General features: G+C 41.4%; 1 non-coding gene across 1 annotated transcript; it reads right to left on the bottom strand.

Moving 5' to 3' along the window:
• Nucleotides 1-889: 889 nt before the first annotated feature.
• On the bottom strand, nt 890-997 carry LOC130952085 (small nucleolar RNA R71). Its single transcript, XR_009074266.1, has one exon. It is a non-coding gene; the product is annotated as a small nucleolar RNA R71 (small nucleolar RNA).
• Between the last annotated feature and the right edge of the window lie 5,726 nt (nt 998-6,723).

Genomic DNA, 6,723 nt, shown 5'->3' with positions numbered 1-6,723 from the left:
TTTCAAAATAGTTTTCAATCATATCTTTTTGATTTCTAATTTCAAAATCTTTTTCAAAAATCACTTGATTTCTTTTCCACTCTTGGTTTTCGAAAATCAATTAGTGTTTTTCAAAATGTTTTTTTAAAATCTTTTACTTAATTTTCAAAAATTTCTTCCCCTCTTCTCACATCCTTCTATTTATGGACTAACACTATTCCTCAATGAACAATTCAAACTCCATCTCTTTTGATAAGTTCGAATTCTTCTACCTCTCCTTCTATTTTTATTTTCCTCTGACACCTCAAGGAATCTCTATACTGTGACATAGAGGATTCCATATTTTCTTGTTCTCTTCTCTTTTCATATGAGCAGGAGCAAAGACAAAAGCATTCTTGTTGAGGCTGACCCTGAACCTGAAAGGACCTTGAAGCGAAAGCTAAGAGAAGCTAAGGCACAACTCTTTATAGAGGACCTAACAGAAATCTTCAAACAAGAAGAAGACATGGCAGCCGAAAACAACAACAATGCCAACAATGCAAGGAAGGTGCTGGGTGACTTTACTGCACCTACTCCTGACTTCTATGGGAGAAGCATCTCTATCCCTGCCATTGGAGCAAACAACTTTGAGCTTAAGCCTTAATTAGTTTCTCTAATGCAACAGAATTACAAGTTCCATGGACTTCCATTGGAAGATCCTCATCAGTTTTTAGCTGAGTTCTTGCAAATCTGTGACACTGTCAAGACCAATGGGGTTGACCCTGAGGTCTACAGACTTATGCTATTCCCTTTTGCTGTAAGAGACAGAGCTAGAATATGGTTGGATTCACAACCTAAAGAAAGCCTGAACTCTTGGGAAAAGCTAGTCAATGCCTTCTTGGCAAAGTTCTTTCCACCTCAAAAATTGAGTAAGCTTAGAGTGGAAGTCCAAACCTTCAGACAGAAGGAAGGTGAATCCCTCTATGAAGCTTGGGAAAGATACAAACAATTGATCAAAAAGTGTCCTTCTGACATGCTTTCTGAATGGAGCATCATAGGTATCTTCTATGATGGTCTGTCTGAACTCTCCAAGATGTCTTTGGATAGCTCTGCTGGAGGATCTCTTCATCTGAAGAAGACACCTACAGAAGCTCAAGAACTAATTGAAATGGTTGCAAATAACCAATTCATGTACACTTCTGAAAGGAATCCTGTGAACAATGGGACAAATCAGAAGAAATGAGTTCTTGAGATTGATACTCTGAATGCCATACTGGCTCAGAACAAAATATTGACTCAGCAAGTCAATTTGATTTTGCAAAGTTTGTCTGGAATGCAAGCTGCACCAGGCAGTACTAAGGATGCTTCATCTGAAGAAGAAGCTTATGATCCTGAGAACCCTTCAATGGAAGAGGTGAATTACATGGGAGAACCCTATGGAAACACCTATAATTATTCATGGAGAAATTATCCAAATCTCTCATGGAAGGATCAACAGAGACCTTAACAAGGTTTCAACAACAATAATGGTGGAAGAAACAGGTTTAGCAATGGCAAGCCTTTTCCATCATCTTCTCAGCAACAGACAGAGAATTCTAAGCAGAGCCACTCTGACTTAGCAACCATGGTCTCTGATCTAATCAAAACCACTCAAATTTTTATCACTGAAACAAGGTCATTCATTAGAAACTTGGAGGCACAAGTGGGACAGCTGAGCAAGAAAATTACTGAACTTCCTCCTAGTACCCTTCCAAGCAATACAGAAGAAAATCCAAAAGAAGAGTGCAAGGCCATCAACATGGCCGAATTAGGAGAGGAGGAAGAGGCAATGAACGCCACTGAGGAAGACCTCAATGGACGTCCACTGGCCTCCAATGAGTTCCCTAATGAGGAACCATGGGAATCTGAGGCTCACACTGAGACCATAGAGATTCCATTGGATTTACTTCTGCCATTCATGAGCTCTGATGAGTATTCTTCCTCTGAAGAGGATGAGTATGTCACTGAAGAGCAAGTTACTAAATACCTTGGAGCAATCATGAAGCTAAATGACAAGTTATTTGGTAATGAGACTTGGGAGGATGAACCCCCTTTGCTCACCAAAGAACTGGATGACTTGTCTAGGCAGAGATTACCTCAAAAGAGACAGGATCCTGGGAAGTTTTCAATACCTTGTATCATAGGCACCATGACCTTTAAGAAGGCTCTGTGTGACCTAGGGTCAAGTGTAAACCTCATGCCTCTCTCTGTAATGGAGAAGCTAGGGATCTTTGAGGTGTAAGCTGCAAGAATCTCACTAGAGATGGCAGACAATTCAAGAAAACAAGCTTATGGACTTGTAGAGGATGTTTTGGTAAAGGTTGAAGACCATTACATCCCTGCTGATTTTATAGTCCTAGAGACTGGGAAGTGCATGGATGAATCCATCATCCTTGGTAGACCCTTCCTAGCCACAGCAAAGGCTGTGATTGATGTGGACAGAGGAAAATTGATCATTCAAGTGAATGAAGAATCCTTTGTGTTTAAGGCTCAAGGATATCCCTCTGTCACCATGGAGAGGAAGCATGAAGAGCTTCTCTCAAAACAGAGTCAAACAGAGCCCCCACAGTCAAACTCTAAGTTTGGTGTTGGGAGGCCACAACCAAATTCTAAGTTTGGTGTTGAACCCCCACATTCAAACTCTAAGTTTGGTGTTGGGAGGTTCCAACATTGCTCTGAGTATTTGTGAGGCTCCATGAGAGCCCACTGTCAAGTTACTGACATTAAAGAAGCGCTTGTTGGGAGGCAACCCAATGTTATATTTAATCTATTTTCCTTTGTTATTTCATGTTTTCTGTAGGTTGATGATCATGAGAAGTCACAAAATCAATTGAAAAAGCAAAAACAGAATGAAAAACAGAAAGAAAAATAGCACACCCTGGAGGAAGACCTTGCTGGCATTTAAACGCCAGTAAAGGCAGCAAATGGGCGTTTAACGCCCAGTCTGGCACCATTCTGGGCGTTTAACGCCAGAAAGGGGCACCAGACTGGCGTTAAACGCCAGGAAAGGGCAAGAAGTTGGCGTTAAACGCCAGAAATGGGCACCAGCCCGGCGTTTAACGCCAGAATTGGCACAGAGAGCATTTTTGCTCGCCACTTGGTGCAGGGATGACTTTTCCTTGACACCTCAGGATCTGTGGACCCCACAGGATCCCCACCTACCCCACCACTCTCTCTCTTCTTCACCCATTCACCAATCACCTCAACACATTTTCCCCAAAAACCCTTCACCTATCAAATCCCATCTTTCTCTTCACACTCACATCCATCCTTCATAAAACCTCACCATTCAAATTCAAACCACTTTCCCTCCCAAAGCCACCCTCCCAAAGCCGAACCCTACCCCTCTCTCCACCCCTATATAAACCCATCTTCACTCTTTCATTTTCACACACCCTAAACACTACTTCTCCCCCTTTGGCCGAACCATAAAGCCATCTCCATCTCCTCTATTTCTTCTTCTTCTACTCTCTTCTTTCTTCTTTTGCTCGAGGACGAGCAAACATTTTAAGTTTGGTGTGGTAAAAGCATTGCTTTTTGTTTTTCCATAACCATTTATGGCATCCAAGGCCGGAGAAACCTCTAGAAAGAGGAAAGAAAAGGCAAAAGCTTCTACCTCCGAGTCATGAGAGATAGAGAGATTCATCTCAAGGGTGCATCAAGACCACTTCTATGAAATTGTGGCCTTGAAGAAGGTGATCCCCGAGGTCCCTTTCAAACTCAAAAAGAGTGAATATCCGGAGATCCGACATGAGATTCGAAGAAGAGGTTGGGAAGTTCTTACCAACCCCATTCAACAAGTCGAAATCTTAATGGTTCAAGAGTTCTATGCCAATGCATGGATCACCAAGAGCCATGATCAAAGTGTGAACCCGAACCCAAAGAATTGGCTTACAATGGTTCGGGGGAAATGCTTGGATTTTAGTCTAGAAAATGTAAGGTTGGCATTCAACTTTCCCATGATGCAAGGAGATGAACACCCTTACACTAGAAGGGTCAAGTTTGATCAAAGGTTGGACCAAGTCCTCATAGACATCTGTGAAGAGGGCGCTCAATGGAAGAGAGATTCAAGAGGGAAGCCGGTTCAACTGAGAAGGCATGACCTCAAACCCGTGGCTAGGGGATGGTTGGAGTTTATCCAACGCTCAATCATTCCCACTAGCAACCGGTCCGAAGTTACTATAGATCGGGCCATCATGATTCATAGCATCATGATTGGAGAAGAAGTAGAAGTTCATGAGGTTATAGCCCAAGAACTTTATAATGTGGCGGACAAGTCCTCTACCTTGGCAAGGTTAGCCTTTCTTCATCTCATTTGGTGGAAAACGATCCAACACAAAACTCACCGGCAAGTGTACCGGGTCGCATCAAGTAATAATAACTCACATGAGTGAGGTCGATCCCACAGGGATTGAAGGATTGAGCAATTTTACTTCAGTGGTTGATTTAGTCAAGCGAATCAAGTATTGGTTGAGTGATTTTGTATCCAACAGTAAGTAAATAGCAGAAAATGTAAAGGGAGAGGGATGAATTGCAGAAATTAAAGAGAATTGAGAGTAAATGTGCTGAATCTTAAAGAACAAGAAATTAAATGACTGAAACTTAAAGTGCAAGAAATATAAATTGCAGTAACTTAAAGTGCAACAAATATAAATTGCTTGAATGAAAAAGGGATTTGAGGACTGGGATGTCAGAATTCAAGCAAGGGAAAGTAAATTGCAACAATTATCAAAGCAAGAGATGATCTGAATTCTGTTAAATCTCAAACAGAAGGGGAAATTAAATTGCAGCAGAGGTTTATAGAAGAACCAAAAGGAAAATGGGTCTCAGGACTCCAGAGACTAGATAACAAAGTCTAGATCTCAATTGCCTTCCCAGATCCAAGTTCACAGAGCAATTAGCAAGAAATTAAAGAAGAAGCAGTAAAGGAAATGTAATTGAACTTAATTATGCAGAAGAGGATTTAAAGAAATCTTGAATGGAGATTGAGACAGAAATTCCTCAATTCTTCACACCCAAGACTCAAACAAGAAAAGTAAAAATGCTCAAGCAAGAATAAGGAAGAAGAGAGATCAATTCTCCTCCCCAATTCTCTGAAATTTCAGTTCCTAGCTCTCAATGAAGTCTCCAAATTCAAAAATCAAAAGAAGGTTCAAAAGTCAAAAGTGAAAAGAAAGGTCCTAATTACATCAAACTATCTCCTATTTATACACTTTCTATTCTTGGATTTTGGAATTTGGATGGGCTTTTGATTTGGTGAAGAAATGAATTTAATTGGATTTTTAATCCAATTTCAGCCCATGAGGAAGTAGCTCCAAGGAGGCTGCCCTGCCATTGTGGAGGGCAGGGCAGGAAATGGTACGTGCGGCCCTTGTTGCGTGCGTGTTTGGTGCGTGTGGTGCTGCAGGATGCTGCCCTGCCCTTGTGGAGGGCAGGGCAGAGTTTTCTTGGTGCGCCAGATTCTGCCCGCGCGCGCTGCTGCTGGCCGAGACTCCCTTGGTGCGTGCCAATCTTGTGTGCTGGCCGTGCATCACAAAATGCTGTCCTGCCCTTGTGGAGGGCAGGGCAATGTGCCAAAGATGAAGTCCCAAGTTCGAAACTTGGTGGAGGCACACGCTACTTCTTTTCTTTGGTTTTCTTGGCACCAAAGTCATGCTTAGTTCCTTGCTTCCTCATGGTGCCGTGTTCGATCCAGGGAGAATGAAAGCAAGCTAATTTTTGCTTGATTTTATTGTGCTTGAGCGCTACTCCTTTCCTCCTTGTCCTTGGGTTCGAAACCCATAGGAAGCATTATGAAGCAATTCCTTTTGAATTTTTCTTGGTTGAAGCCCGATATTGCTCTTGAGGAGGGCAGGGCAGAGTTTTTGCTCTCTTTGATTCTTAGCATCAAATTGTGCTCCGCCCTTGTTGTGGGCAGGGCAGTGATGCTTTTCAAGGTTTGGCTCATAATGTTGCTCTCCTGGAGGGCAGTGTGCCCTTGTGGAGGGCAATGTTTGCTTCCTCCCTTCCATGCGCCACATTCCTTCTTCCCTTGGACCACGCTTTTTTAAGCCACGTTTTTCCTCTTTTCTTCCTTTCTTCACCTACAAGAAACCAAAACAACCACTCAAAATATCTCTAAACTCATAAGGTTTATAATTCATTAAAAATCAATTAATTCTTGCTTAAACCTCATGATTTAGCATCAATTTAATGGTGGTTGCTTGATTTAAAGAAGTTGTGCATTTTCATTCCAAATTGCTTACTTAAGATACAAGAAAGTGCATAAAGGCTAATAAAACAAGTAAAATTAGCTTGAAAAATGGGTATATGATGACCCGTCATCACAACACCAAACTTAATTCTTGCTTGTCCCCAAGCAAGCATCAAAACTAAGAGAAAATGAAATGAACAAGAAAAGAAAACATATCCTTATTAGGCATATAGCAGAACTTGATTCATGGAGTTTTTATGCAGACAATGACAACTCAATTATTGTTGCTGTTACATAATATACATTCTTCCTCAAAGGCTTACTAAACTTGCTGTTATAAGTTTTATTCTTTATTTGCTCCCTTGCTAACTTTTCTTTTCTCATGTTGCTTATCAAGCTTATTATTCTTTGAAGGCTTGGTGTCTAATGTTGCAGTAGTAGCCTTTGGCTTTATTTTTTTTTAATCAACATCTTTCCACCACAGACACATAGCTCACTATTTCCTCCTAGGATCATTGATGCCTAGCATCTCT

The sequence above is a fragment of the Arachis stenosperma genome, chromosome 9 (genome assembly GCF_014773155.1).
Source record: "Arachis stenosperma cultivar V10309 chromosome 9, arast.V10309.gnm1.PFL2, whole genome shotgun sequence".
Lineage (NCBI taxonomy): Eukaryota > Viridiplantae > Streptophyta > Magnoliopsida > Fabales > Fabaceae > Arachis > Arachis stenosperma.
Note: the sequence above shows the minus strand (reverse complement) of the source record. Positions and strands in the feature narration are given on the sequence as shown.